At 43.8% G+C, this 15,557-nt stretch overlaps 1 protein-coding gene across 7 annotated transcripts in view; it reads right to left on the bottom strand.

Annotated features, from left to right (window-relative positions):
• Positions 1–15,557, bottom strand: part of LOC121534189 (cytoplasmic FMR1-interacting protein 1 homolog) — a 159,016-nt gene that overhangs the window by 38,386 nt on the left and 105,073 nt on the right. The gene's annotated exons all lie outside the window — the stretch shown is intronic.

The following is a 15,557-nucleotide window of genomic DNA, read 5'->3' as shown; positions in this document are numbered from 1 at the left end:
GCTCTAATGATACATAGCCAGACTAGGGGTATTACAGCTCTAATGATACATAGCCAGACTAGGGGTATTACAGCTCTAATGATACATAGCCAGACTAGGGGTATTACAGCTCTAATGATACATAGCCAGACTAGGGGGTATTACAGCTCTAATGATACATAGCCAGACTAGGGGGTATTACAGCTCTAATGATACATAGCCAGACTAGGGGGTATTACAGCTCTAATGATACATAGCCAGACTAGGGGTATTACAGCTCTAATGATACATAGCCAGACTAGGGGGTATTACAGCTCTAATGATACATAGTCAGACTAGGGGGTATTACAGCTCTAATGATACATAGCCAGACTAGGGGGTATTACAGCTCTAATGATACATAGCCAGACTAGGGGGTATTACAGCTCTAATGATACATAGCCAGACTAGGGGGTATTACAGCTCTAATGATACATAGCCAGACTAGGGGGTATTACAGCTCTAATGATACATAGCCAGACTAGGGGTATTACAGCTCTAATGATACATAGCCAGACTAGGGGTATTACAGCTCTAATGATACATAGTCAGACTAGGGGTATTACAGCTCTAATGATACATAGCCAGACTAGGGGTATTACAGCTCTAATGATACATAGCCAGACTAGGGGGTATTACAGCTCTAATGATACATAGCCAGACTAGGGGTATTACAGCTCTAATGATACATAGCCAGACTAGGGGTATTACAGCTCTAATGATACATAGCCAGACTAGGGGTATTACAGCTCTAATGATACATAGTCAGACTAGGGGTATTACAGCTCTAATGATACATAGCCAGACTAGGGGGTATTACAGCTCTAATGATACATAGCCAGACTAGGGGGTATTACAGCTCTAATGATACATAGCCAGACTAGGGGTATTACAGCTCTAATGATACATAGCCAGACTAGGGGTATTACAGCTCTAATGATACATAGCCAGACTAGGGGGTATTACAGCTCTAATGATACATAGCCAGACTAGGGGGTATTACAGCTCTAATGATACATAGCCAGACTAGGGGTATTACAGCTCTAATGATACATAGCCAGACTAGGGGGTATTACAGCTCTAATGATACATAGCCAGACTAGGGGGTATTACAGCTCTAATGATACATAGCCAGACTAGGGGTATTACAGCTCTAATGATACATAGCCAGACTAGGGGGTATTACAGCTCTAATGATACATAGCCAGACTAGGGGGTATTACAGCTCTAATGATACATAGCCAGACTAGGGGGTATTACAGCTCTAATGATACATAGCCAGACTAGGGGGTATTACAGCTCTAATGATACATAGCCAGACTAGGGGTATTACAGCTCTAATGATACATAGCCAGACTAGGGGTATTACAGCTCTAATGATACATAGTCAGACTAGGGGGTATTACAGCTCTAATGATACATAGCCAGACTAGGGGGTATTACAGCTCTAATGATACATAGTCAGACTAGGGGTATTACAGCTCTAATGATACATAGCCAGACTAGGGGGTATTACAGCTCTAATGATACATAGCCAGACTAGGGGTATTACAGCTCTAATGATACATAGCCAGACTAGGGGGTATTACAGCTCTAATGATACATAGCCAGACTAGGGGGTATTACAGCTCTAATGATACATAGCCAGACTAGGGGGTATTACAGCTCTAATGATACATAGCCAGACTAGGGGTATTACAGCTCTAATGATACATAGCCAGACTAGGGGTATTACAGCTCTAATGATACATAGCCAGACTAGGGGTATTACAGCTCTAATGATACATAGCCAGACTAGGGGTATTACAGCTCTAATGATACATAGCCAGACTAGGGGTATTACAGCTCTAATGATACATAGTCAGACTAGGGGGTATTACAGCTCTAATGATACATAGCCAGACTAGGGGGTATTACAGCTCTAATGATACATAGCCAGACTAGGGGTATTACAGCTCTAATGATACATAGCCAGACTAGGGGGTATTACAGCTCTAATGATACATAGCCAGACTAGGGGGTATTACAGCTCTAATGATACATAGCCAGACTAGGGGGTATTACAGCTCTAATGATACATAGCCAGACTAGGGGGTATTACAGCTCTAATGATACATAGCCAGACTAGGGGGTATTACAGCTCTAATGATACAGCCAGACTAGGGGTATTACAGCTCTAATGATACATAGCCAGACTAGGGGTATTACAGCTCTAATGATACATAGCCAGACTAGGGGGTATTACAGCTCTAATGATACATAGCCAGACTAGGGGTATTACAGCTCTAATGATACATAGCCAGACTAGGGGGTATTACAGCTCTAATGATACATAGCCAGACTAGGGGGTATTACAGCTCTAATGATACATAGCCAGACTAGGGGTATTACAGCTCTAATGATACATAGCCAGACTAGGGGGTATTACAGCTCTAATGATACATAGCCAGACTAGGGGGTATTACAGCTCTAATGATACATAGCCAGACTAGGGGGTATTACAGCTCTAATGATACATAGTCAGACTAGGGGGTATTACAGCTCTAATGATACATAGCCAGACTAGGGGTATTACAGCTCTAATGATACATAGCCAGACTAGGGGGTATTACAGCTCTAATGATACATAGCCAGACTAGGGGGTATTACAGCTCTAATGATACATAGCCAGACTAGGGGGTATTACAGCTCTAATGATACATAGCCAGACTAGGGGGTATTACAGCTCTAATGATACATAGCCAGACTAGGGGGTATTACAGCTCTAATGATACATAGCCAGACTAGGGGGGTATTACAGCTCTAATGATACATAGCCAGACTAGGGGGTATTACAGCTCTAATGATACATAGCCAGACTAGGGGGTATTACAGCTCTAATGATACATAGCCAGACTAGGGGGTATTACAGCTCTAATGATACATAGCCAGACTAGGGGGTATTACAGCTCTAATGATACATAGCCAGACTAGGGGTATTACAGCTCTAATGATACATAGCCAGACTAGGGGTATTACAGCTCTAATGATACATAGCCAGACTAGGGGTATTACAGCTCTAATGATACATAGCCAGACTAGGGGTATTACAGCTCTAATGATACATAGCCAGACTAGGGGTATTACAGCTCTAATGATACATAGCCAGACTAGGGGTATTACAGCTCTAATGATACATAGCCAGACTAGGGGTATTACAGCTCTAATGATACATAGCCAGACTAGGGGGTATTACAGCTCTAATGATACATAGCCAGACTAGGGGTATTACAGCTCTAATGATACATAGCCAGACTAGGGGGTATTACAGCTCTAATGATACATAGCCAGACTAGGGGGTATTACAGCTCTAATGATACATAGCCAGACTAGGGGGTATTACAGCTCTAATGATACATAGCCAGACTAGGGGGTATTACAGCTCTAATGATACATAGCCAGACTAGGGGTATTACAGCTCTAATGATACATAGCCAGACTAGGGGGTATTACAGCTCTAATGATACATAGCCAGACTAGGGGTATTACAGCTCTAATGATACATAGCCAGACTAGGGGGTATTACAGCTCTAATGATACATAGCCAGACTAGGGGTATTACAGCTCTAATGATACATAGCCAGACTAGGGGGTATTACAGCTCTAATGATACATAGTCAGACTAGGGGGTATTACAGCTCTAATGATACATAGCCAGACTAGGGGTATTACAGCTCTAATGATACATAGCCAGACTAGGGGGTATTACAGCTCTAATGATACATAGCCAGACTAGGGGTATTACAGCTCTAATGATACATAGCCAGACTAGGGGTATTACAGCTCTAATGATACATAGCCAGACTAGGGGTATTACAGCTCTAATGATACATAGCCAGACTAGGGGGTATTACAGCTCTAATGATACATAGCCAGACTAGGGGGTATTACAGCTCTAATGATACATAGCCAGACTAGGGGGTATTACAGCTCTAATGATACATAGCCAGACTAGGGGGTATTACAGCTCTAATGATACATAGCCAGACTAGGGGTATTACAGCTCTAATGATACATAGCCAGACTAGGGGGTATTACAGCTCTAATGATACATAGCCAGACTAGGGGGTATTACAGCTCTAATGATACATAGCCAGACTAGGGGGTATTACAGCTCTAATGATACATAGTCAGACTAGGGGGTATTACAGCTCTAATGATACATAGCCAGACTAGGGGTATTACAGCTCTAATGATACATAGCCAGACTAGGGGGTATTACAGCTCTAATGATACATAGCCAGACTAGGGGTATTACAGCTCTAATGATACATAGCCAGACTAGGGGTATTACAGCTCTAATGATACATAGCCAGACTAGGGGTATTACAGCTCTAATGATACATAGCCAGACTAGGGGTATTACAGCTCTAATGATACATAGCCAGACTAGGGGGTATTACAGCTCTAATGATACATAGCCAGACTAGGGGTATTACAGCTCTAATGATACATAGCCAGACTAGGGGTATTACAGCTCTAATGATACATAGCCAGACTAGGGGGTATTACAGCTCTAATGATACATAGCCAGACTAGGGGTATTACAGCTCTAATGATACATAGCCAGACTAGGGGGTATTACAGCTCTAATGATACATAGCCAGACTAGGGGGTATTACAGCTCTAATGATACATAGCCAGACTAGGGGGTATTACAGCTCTAATGATACATAGCCAGACTAGGGGTATTACAGCTCTAATGATACATAGCCAGACTAGGGGGTATTACAGCTCTAATGATACATAGCCAGACTAGGGGGTATTACAGCTCTAATGATACATAGCCAGACTAGGGGGTATTACAGCTCTAATGATACATAGCCAGACTAGGGGTATTACAGCTCTAATGATACATAGCCAGACTAGGGGGTATTACAGCTCTAATGATACAGTAGCCAGACTAGGGGGTATTACAGCTCTAATGATACATAGCCAGACTAGGGGGTATTACAGCTCTAATGATACATAGCCAGACTAGGGGGTATTACAGCTCTAATGATACATAGTCAGACTAGGGGGTATTACAGCTCTAATGATACATAGCCAGACTAGGGGTATTACAGCTCTAATGATACATAGCCAGACTAGGGGTATTACAGCTCTAATGATACATAGCCAGACTAGGGGTATTACAGCTCTAATGATACATAGCCAGACTAGGGGGTATTACAGCTCTAATGATACATAGCCAGACTAGGGGGTATTACAGCTCTAATGATACATAGCCAGACTAGGGGGTATTACAGCTCTAATGATACATAGCCAGACTAGGGGTATTACAGCTCTAATGATACATAGCCAGACTAGGGGTATTACAGCTCTAATGATACATAGCCAGACTAGGGGGTATTACAGCTCTAATGATACATAGCCAGACTAGGGGGTATTACAGCTCTAATGATACATAGCCAGACTAGGGGGTATTACAGCTCTAATGATACATAGCCAGACTAGGGGTATTACAGCTCTAATGATACATAGCCAGACTAGGGGGTATTACAGCTCTAATGATACATAGCCAGACTAGGGGGTATTACAGCTCTAATGATACATAGCCAGACTAGGGGTATTACAGCTCTAATGATACATAGCCAGACTAGGGGTATTACAGCTCTAATGATACATAGCCAGACTAGGGGTATTACAGCTCTAATGATACATAGCCAGACTAGGGGGTATTACAGCTCTAATGATACATAGCCAGACTAGGGGGTATTACAGCTCTAATGATACATAGCCAGACTAGGGGGTATTACAGCTCTAATGATACATAGCCAGACTAGGGGTATTACAGCTCTAATGATACATAGCCAGACTAGGGGGTATTACAGCTCTAATGATACATAGCCAGACTAGGGGGTATTACAGCTCTAATGATACATAGCCAGACTAGGGGGTATTACAGCTCTAATGATACATAGCCAGACTAGGGGGTATTACAGCTCTAATGATACATAGCCAGACTAGGGGTATTACAGCTCTAATGATACATAGCCAGACTAGGGGGTATTACAGCTCTAATGATACATAGCCAGACTAGGGGTATTACAGCTCTAATGATACATAGTCAGACTAGGGGGTATTACAGCTCTAATGATACATAGCCAGACTAGGGGGTATTACAGCTCTAATGATACATAGCCAGACTAGGGGTATTACAGCTCTAATGATACATAGTCAGACTAGGGGGTATTACAGCTCTAATGATACATAGCCAGACTCGGGGGTATTACAGCTCTAATGATACATAGTCAGACTAGGGGGTATTACAGCTCTAATGATACATAGCCAGACTAGGGGTATTACAGCTCTAATGATACATAGCCAGACTAGGGGGTATTACAGCTCTAATGATACATAGCCAGACTAGGGGTATTACAGCTCTAATGATACATAGCCAGACTAGGGGTATTACAGCTCTAATGATACATAGCCAGACTAGGGGGTATTACAGCTCTAATGATACATAGCCAGACTAGGGGGTATTACAGCTCTAATGATACATAGCCAGACTAGGGGGTATTACAGCTCTAATGATACATAGCCAGACTAGGGGTATTACAGCTCTAATGATACATAGCCAGACTAGGGGTATTACAGCTCTAATGATACATAGCCAGACTAGGGGTATTACAGCTCTAATGATACATAGCCAGACTAGGGGGTATTACAGCTCTAATGATACATAGCCAGACTAGGGGTATTACAGCTCTAATGATACATAGCCAGACTAGGGGGTATTACAGCTCTAATGATACATAGCCAGACTAGGGGGTATTACAGCTCTAATGATACATAGCCAGACTAGGGGTATTACAGCTCTAATGATACATAGCCAGACTAGGGGTATTACAGCTCTAATGATACATAGCCAGACTAGGGGTATTACAGCTCTAATGATACATAGTCAGACTAGGGGTATTACAGCTCTAATGATACATAGCCAGACTAGGGGTATTACAGCTCTAATGATACATAGCCAGACTAGGGGTATTACAGCTCTAATGATACATAGCCAGACTAGGGGGTATTACAGCTCTAATGATACATAGCCAGACTAGGGGGTATTACAGCTCTAATGATACATAGCCAGACTAGGGGATATTACAGCTCTAATGATACATAGCCAGACTAGGGGGTATTACAGCTCTAATGATACATAGCCAGACTAGGGGTATTACAGCTCTAATGATACATAGCCAGACTAGGGGGTATTACAGCTCTAATGATACACAGCCAGACTAGGGGGTATTACAGCTCTAATGATACATAGCCAGACTAGGGGTATTACAGCTCTAATGATACATAGTCAGACTAGGGGGTATTACAGCTCTAATGATACATAGCCAGACTAGGGGGTATTACAGCTCTAATGATACATAGCCAGACTAGGGGGTATTACAGCTCTAATGATACATAGCCAGACTAGGGGGTATTACAGCTCCTAATGATACATAGCCAGACTAGGGGGTATTACAGCTCTAATGATACATAGCCAGACTAGGGGTATTACAGCTCTAATGATACATAGCCAGACTAGGGGTATTACAGCTCTAATGATACATAGCCAGACTAGGGGGTATTACAGCTCTAATGATACATAGCCAGACTAGGGGTATTACAGCTCTAATGATACATAGCCAGACTAGGGGGTATTACAGCTCTAATGATACATAGCCAGACTAGGGGGTATTACAGCTCTAATGATACATAGCCAGACTAGGGGTATTACAGCTCTAATGATACATAGCCAGACTAGGGGGTATTACAGCTCTAATGATACATAGCCAGACTAGGGGGTATTACAGCTCTAATGATACATAGCCAGACTAGGGGGTATTACAGCTCTAATGATACATAGCCAGACTAGGGGATATTACAGCTCTAATGATACATAGCCAGACTAGGGGGTATTACAGCTCTAATGATACATAGTCAGACTAGGGGCTATTACAGCTCTAATGATACATAGCCAGACTAGGGGTATTACAGCTCTAATGATACATAGCCAGACTAGGGGGTATTACAGCTCTAATGATACATAGCCAGACTAGGGGGTATTACAGCTCTAATGATACATAGCCAGACTAGGGGTATTACAGCTCTAATGATACATAGCCAGACTAGGGGGTATTACAGCTCTAATGATACATAGCCAGACTAGGGGTATTACAGCTCTAATGATACATAGTCAGACTAGGGGTATTACAGCTCTAATGATACATAGCCAGACTAGGGGGTATTACAGCTCTAATGATACATAGTCAGACTAGGGGTATTACAGCTCTAATGATACATAGCCAGACTAGGGGGTATTACAGCTCTAATGATACATAGCCAGACTAGGGGTATTACAGCTCTAATGATACATAGCCAGACTAGGGGTATTACAGCTCTAATGATACATAGCCAGACTAGGGGGTATTACAGCTCTAATGATACATAGCCAGACTAGGGGGTATTACAGCTCTAATGATACATAGCCAGACTAGGGGTATTACAGCTCTAATGATACATAGCCAGACTAGGGGGTATTACAGCTCTAATGATACATAGCCAGACTAGGGGTATTACAGCTCTAATGATACATAGCCAGACTAGGGGTATTACAGCTCTAATGATACATAGCCAGACTAGGGGGTATTACAGCTCTAATGATACATAGCCAGACTAGGGGGTATTACAGCTCTAATGATACATAGCCAGACTAGGGGGTATTACAGCTCTAATGATACATAGCCAGACTAGGGGTATTACAGCTCTAATGATACATAGCCAGACTAGGGGTATTACAGCTCTAATGATACATAGCCAGACTAGGGGGTATTACAGCTCTAATGATACATAGTCAGACTAGGGGTATTACAGCTCTAATGATACATAGCCAGACTAGGGGGTATTACAGCTCTAATGATACATAGCCAGACTAGGGGGTATTACAGCTCTAATGATACATAGCCAGACGGGGGTATTACAGCTCTAATGATACATAGTCAGACTAGGGGGTATTACAGCTCTAATGATACATAGCCAGACTAGGGGGTATTACAGCTCTAATGATACATAGCCAGACTAGGGGGTATTACAGCTCTAATGATACATAGCCAGACTAGGGGGTATTACAGCTCTAATGATACATAGCCAGACTAGGGGGTATTACAGCTCTAATGATACATAGCCAGACTAGGGGGTATTACAGCTCTAATGATACATAGCCAGACTAGGGGTATTACAGCTCTAATGATACATAGCCAGACTAGGGGTATTACAGCTCTAATGATACATAGCCAGACTAGGGGGTATTACAGCTCTAATGATACATAGCCAGACTAGGGGGTATTACAGCTCTAATGATACATAGCCAGACTAGGGGTATTACAGCTCTAATGATACATAGCCAGACTAGGGGGTATTACAGCTCTAATGATACATAGCCAGACTAGGGGTATTACAGCTCTAATGATACATAGCCAGACTAGGGGTATTACAGCTCTAATGATACATAGCCAGACTAGGGGGTATTACAGCCTCTAATGATACATAGCCAGACTAGGGGGTATTACAGCTCTAATGATACATAGCCAGACTAGGGGTATTACAGCTCTAATGATACATAGTCAGACTAGGGGGTATTACAGCTCTAATGATACATAGCCAGACTAGGGGGTATTACAGCTCTAATGATACATAGCCAGACTAGGGGGTATTACAGCTCTAATGATACATAGCCAGACTAGGGGTATTACAGCTCTAATGATACATAGCCAGACTAGGGGGTATTACAGCTCTAATGATACATAGCCAGACTAGGGGTATTACAGCTCTAATGATACATAGCCAGACTAGGGGTATTACAGCTCTAATGATACATAGCCAGACTAGGGGGTATTACAGCTCTAATGATACATAGCCAGACTAGGGGGTATTACAGCTCTAATGATACATAGCCAGACTAGGGGGTATTACAGCTCTAATGATACATAGCCAGACTAGGGGGTATTACAGCTCTAATGATACATAGCCAGACTAGGGGGTATTACAGCTCTAATGATACATAGCCAGACTAGGGGGTATTACAGCTCTAATGATACATAGCCAGACTAGGGGTATTACAGCTCTAATGATACATAGCCAGACTAGGGGTATTACAGCTCTAATGATACATAGCCAGACTAGGGGGTATTACAGCTCTAATGATACATAGCCAGACTAGGGGTATTACAGCTCTAATGATACATAGCCAGACTAGGGGGTATTACAGCTCTAATGATACATAGCCAGACTAGGGGTATTACAGCTCTAATGATACATAGCCAGACTAGGGGGTATTACAGCTCTAATGATACATAGCCAGACTAGGGGTATTACAGCTCTAATGATACATAGCCAGACTAGGGGGTATTACAGCTCTAATGATACATAGCCAGACTAGGGGTATTACAGCTCTAATGATACATAGCCAGACTAGGGGTATTACAGCTCTAATGATACATAGCCAGACTAGGGGTATTACAGCTCTAATGATACATAGCCAGACTAGGGGGTATTACAGCTCTAATGATACATAGCCAGACTAGGGGGTATTACAGCTCTAATGATACATAGCCAGACTAGGGGGTATTACAGCTCTAATGATACATAGCCAGACTAGGGGTATTACAGCTCTAATGATACATAGCCAGACTAGGGCGTATTACAGCTCTAATGATACATAGCCAGACTAGGGGTATTACAGCTCTAATGATACATAGCCAGACTAGGGGGTATTACAGCTCTAATGATACATAGCCAGACTAGGGGGTATTACAGCTCTAATGATACATAGCCAGACTAGGGGGTATTACAGCTCTAATGATACATAGCCAGACTAGGGGTATTACAGCTCTAATGATACATAGTCCAGACTAGGGGGTATTACAGCTCTAATGATACATAGCCAGACTAGGGGGTATTACAGCTCTAATGATACATAGCCAGACTAGGGGGTATTACAGCTCTAATGATACATAGCCAGACTAGGGGGTATTACAGCTCTAATGATACATAGCCAGACTAGGGGTATTACAGCTCTAATGATACATAGCCAGACTAGGGGGTATTACAGCTCTAATGATACATAGCCAGACTAGGGGGTATTACAGCTCTAATGATACATAGCCAGACTAGGGGGTATTACAGCTCTAATGATACATAGTCAGACTAGGGGTATTACAGCTCTAATGATACATAGCCAGACTAGGGGGTATTACAGCTCTAATGATACATAGCCAGACTAGGGGTATTACAGCTCTAATGATACATAGCCAGACTAGGGGATATTACAGCTCTAATGATACATAGCCAGACTAGGGGTATTACAGCTCTAATGATACATAGCCAGACTAGGGGGTATTACAGCTCTAATGATACATAGCCAGACTAGGGGTATTACAGCTCTAATGATACATAGTCAGACTAGGGGGTATTACAGCTCTAATGATACATAGTCAGACTAGGGGCGTATTACAGCTCTAATGATACATAGCCAGACTAGGGGTATTACAGCTCTAATGATACATAGCCAGACTAGGGGTATTACAGCTCTAATGATACATAGCCAGACTAGGGGGTATTACAGCTCTAATGATACATAGCCAGACTAGGGGTATTACAGCTCTAATGATACATAGCCAGACTAGGGGGTATTACAGCTCTAATGATACATAGCCAGACTAGGGGTATTACAGCTCTAATGATACATAGCCAGACTAGGGGTATTACAGCTCTAATGATACATAGCCAGACTAGGGGTATTACAGCTCTAATGATACATAGCCAGACTAGGGGGTATTACAGCTCTAATGATACATAGTCAGACTAGGGGGTATTACAGCTCTAATGATACATAGCCAGACTAGGGGTATTACAGCTCTAATGATACATAGTCAGACTAGGGGGTATTACAGCTCTAATGATACATAGCCAGACTAGGGGGTATTACAGCTCTAATGATACATAGCCAGACTAGGGGTATTACAGCTCTAATGATACATAGCCAGACTAGGGGGTATTACAGCTCTAATGATACATAGCCAGACTAGGGGGTATTACAGCTCTAATGATACATAGCCAGACTAGGGGTATTACAGCTCTAATGATACATAGTCAGACTAGGGGGTATTACAGCTCTAATGATACATAGCCAGACTAGGGGTATTACAGCTCTAATGATACATAGTCAGACTAGGGGTATTACAGCTCTAATGATACATAGCCAGACTAGGGGTATTACAGCTCTAATGATACATAGCCAGACTAGGGGTATTACAGCTCTAATGATACATAGCCAGACTAGGGGTATTACAGCTCTAATGATACATAGCCAGACTAGGGGGTATTACAGCTCTAATGATACATAGCCAGACTAGGGGGTATTACAGCTCTAATGATACATAGCCAGACTAGGGGGTATTACAGCTCTAATGATACATAGCCAGACTAGGGGGTATTACAGCTCTAATGATACATAGCCAGACTAGGGGGTATTACAGCTCTAATGATACATAGCCAGACTAGGGGGTATTACAGCTCTAATGATACATAGCCAGACTAGGGGGTATTACAGCTCTAATGATACATAGTTATATATACTGGTTATAGCTGGGGTGCTGCTGTGGGGGGTGTCTCTCCCTGGGTAGACAGGGGGGTCTGGATGTAGCTGCCCCGCCTCCACCCCGCAGCCCCAGGCCAACGGGAAAGGGGGAAACCTTGGTTCCTGTCTCTACATCTCCATCAGACCCCAGCTATAGAGAACCACCCTGTCCCTGTCCCCCTCTACACAGCTAACAAATAGGGTCATGTAACAACAGCCATGCCAACTCCCCAGGCCGGAGGGGCCACCAGCTGAGGACCAGGGACATCAGACTGACACTGACCCAGGATGAATCCCAAATGACATCCTATTCCCAATAGAGTACCACAGCATGAGTCATAATACCCATGAAACCTAGTGGTCAAACAAGGAAATGGTTCAAGTTGTTTTTTCCATCATTCCTTTTCCCATAGACGATTTTAGAAACACTTGACTTATCAATATATTCATCTGTATTTACCCCCCCCCCAAAAAAAATAAATTATAATAATAATGAAATGTTAAATAGCTGCTAATGTGGCTATCGTAAAGAACTACAAATACCATGATGATCTGGACAAGACTGCCGAATCAAGGCACAGGTAAGAATCTCTGGATTAACTATCTAATGTTAGCTAAATTCAGTAATGAATAAACTGGCTACATTTCTTTAAATTGACAATTCTGTGAACTCTCTTGTGCATGTTTTAAATTGAGAGAGATGATGTGCAGGAGCTTGCAGGGATTTGTAGTTTTTCATGATGTCTACTTTGGTGTTGATTAACATTTTTGAATCAGAGTAAATAGAGCTGAATATATTGATAAAAGTCATCTTGTCCGAGAGACAACGTCACACCAGGGTAAACCTACACGAAACACAGCCCTTATTTTAAGTGTTTCTAAAATCCCCTATGGGAAGAAATTGTGGAAAAACGATTGGAACCATTTCCCTGTTTGACCGCTAGGTTTTATGGGTATTATGACACCTCCACTGTGGGGCTCTATATAGTGCACCACTATTGACCAGGGCCTATATAGGGAATAGGGGGCCTCTTCCCTGTGTAGGGGGCCTCTTCCCTGTGTAGGGGGCCTCTTCCCTATGTAGAGGGCCTCTTCCCTATGTAGGGGGCCTCTTCCCTGTGTAGGGGGCCTCTTCCCTGTGTAGGGGGCCTCTTCCCTGTGTAGGGGGCCTCTTCCCTGTGTAGGGGGCCTCTTCCCTGTGTAGGGGGCCTCTTCCCTGTGTAGGGGGCCTCTTCCCTATGTAATGTACAGTACCACTGGGCCTCTTCCCTATGTAATGTACAGTACCACTGGGCCTCTTCCCTATGTAATGTACAGTACCACTGGGCCTCTTCCCTGTGTAATGTACAGTACCACTGGGCCTCTTCCCTATGTAGGGGGCCTCTTCCCTGTGTAATGTACAGTACCACTGGACCTCTTCCCTGTGTAATGTACAGTACCACTGGGCCTCTTCCCTATGTAATGTACAGTACCACTGGGCCTCTTCCCTATGTAATGTACAGTACCACTGGGCCTCTTCCCTATGTAGAGGGCCTCTTCCCTATGTAGAGGGCCTCTTCCCTATGTAGAGGGCCTCTTCCCTATGTAGAGGGCCTCTTCCCTATGTAGAGGGCCTCTTCCCTATGTAATGTACAGTACCACTGGGCCTCTTCCCTATGTAATGTACAGTACCACTGGGCCTCTTCCCTATGTAATGTACAGTACCACTGGGCCTCTTCCCTGTGTAATGTACAGTACCACTGGGCCTCTTCCCTATGTAATGTACAGTACCACTGGGCCTCTTCCCTATATAGAGGGCCTCTTCCCTATGTAATGTACAGTACCACTGGGCCTCTTCCCTGTGTAATGTACAGTACCACTGGGCCTCTTCCCTATGTAATGTACAGTACCACTGGGCCTCTTCCCTATGTAGGGGGCCTCTTCCCTGTGTAGGGGGCCTCTTCCCTATGTAGGGGGCCTCTTCCCTATGTAGAGGGCCTCTTCCCTATGTAGAGGGCCTCTTCCCTATGTAATGTACAGTACCACTGGGCCTCTTCCCTATGTAATGTACAGTACCACTGGGCCTCTTCCCTATGTAATGTACAGTACCACTGGGCCTCTTCCCTGTGTAATGTACAGTACCACTGGGCCTCTTCCCTATGTAATGTACAGTACCACTGGGCCTCTTCCCTATAGAGGGCCTCTTCCCTATGTAATGTACAGTACCACTGGGCCTCTTCCTGTGTAATGTACAGTACCACTGGGCCTCTTCCCTATGTAATGTACAGTACCACTGGGCCTCTTCCCTATGTAGGGGGCCTCTTCCCTGTGTAGGGGGCCTCTTCCCTATGTAGGGGGCCTCTTCCCTATGTAATGTACAGTACCACTGGGCCTCTTCCCTATGTAATATACAGTACCACTGGGCCTCTTCCCTATGTAGGGGGCCTCTTCCCTGTGTAGGGGGCCTCTTCCCTGTGTAGGGGGCCTCTTCCCTGTGTAGGGGGCCTCTTCCCTATGTAATGTACAGTACCACTGGGCCTCTTCCCTATGTAATATACAGTACCACTGGGCCTCTTCCCTATGTAGGGGGCCTCTTCCCTGTGTAGGGGGGCTCTTCCCTGTGTAGGGGGCCTCTTCCCTGTGTAGGGGGCCTCTTCCCTGTGTAGGGGGCCTCTTCCCTATGTAATGTACAGTACCACTGGGCCTCTTCCCTATGTAATGTACAGTACCACTGGGCCTCTTCCCTATGTAATGTACAGTACCACTGGGCCTCTTCCCTATGTAATGTACAGTACCACTGGGCCTCTTCCCTATGTAGGGGGCCTCTTCCCTATGTAATGTACAGTACCACTATTGACCGGGACTCAATAGGGTACCATTTGGGACA

This window comes from Coregonus clupeaformis, chromosome 20 (assembly GCF_020615455.1).
Source record: "Coregonus clupeaformis isolate EN_2021a chromosome 20, ASM2061545v1, whole genome shotgun sequence".
Lineage (NCBI taxonomy): Eukaryota > Metazoa > Chordata > Actinopteri > Salmoniformes > Salmonidae > Coregonus > Coregonus clupeaformis.
This window is presented reverse-complemented; position numbering and strand designations above follow the sequence as displayed.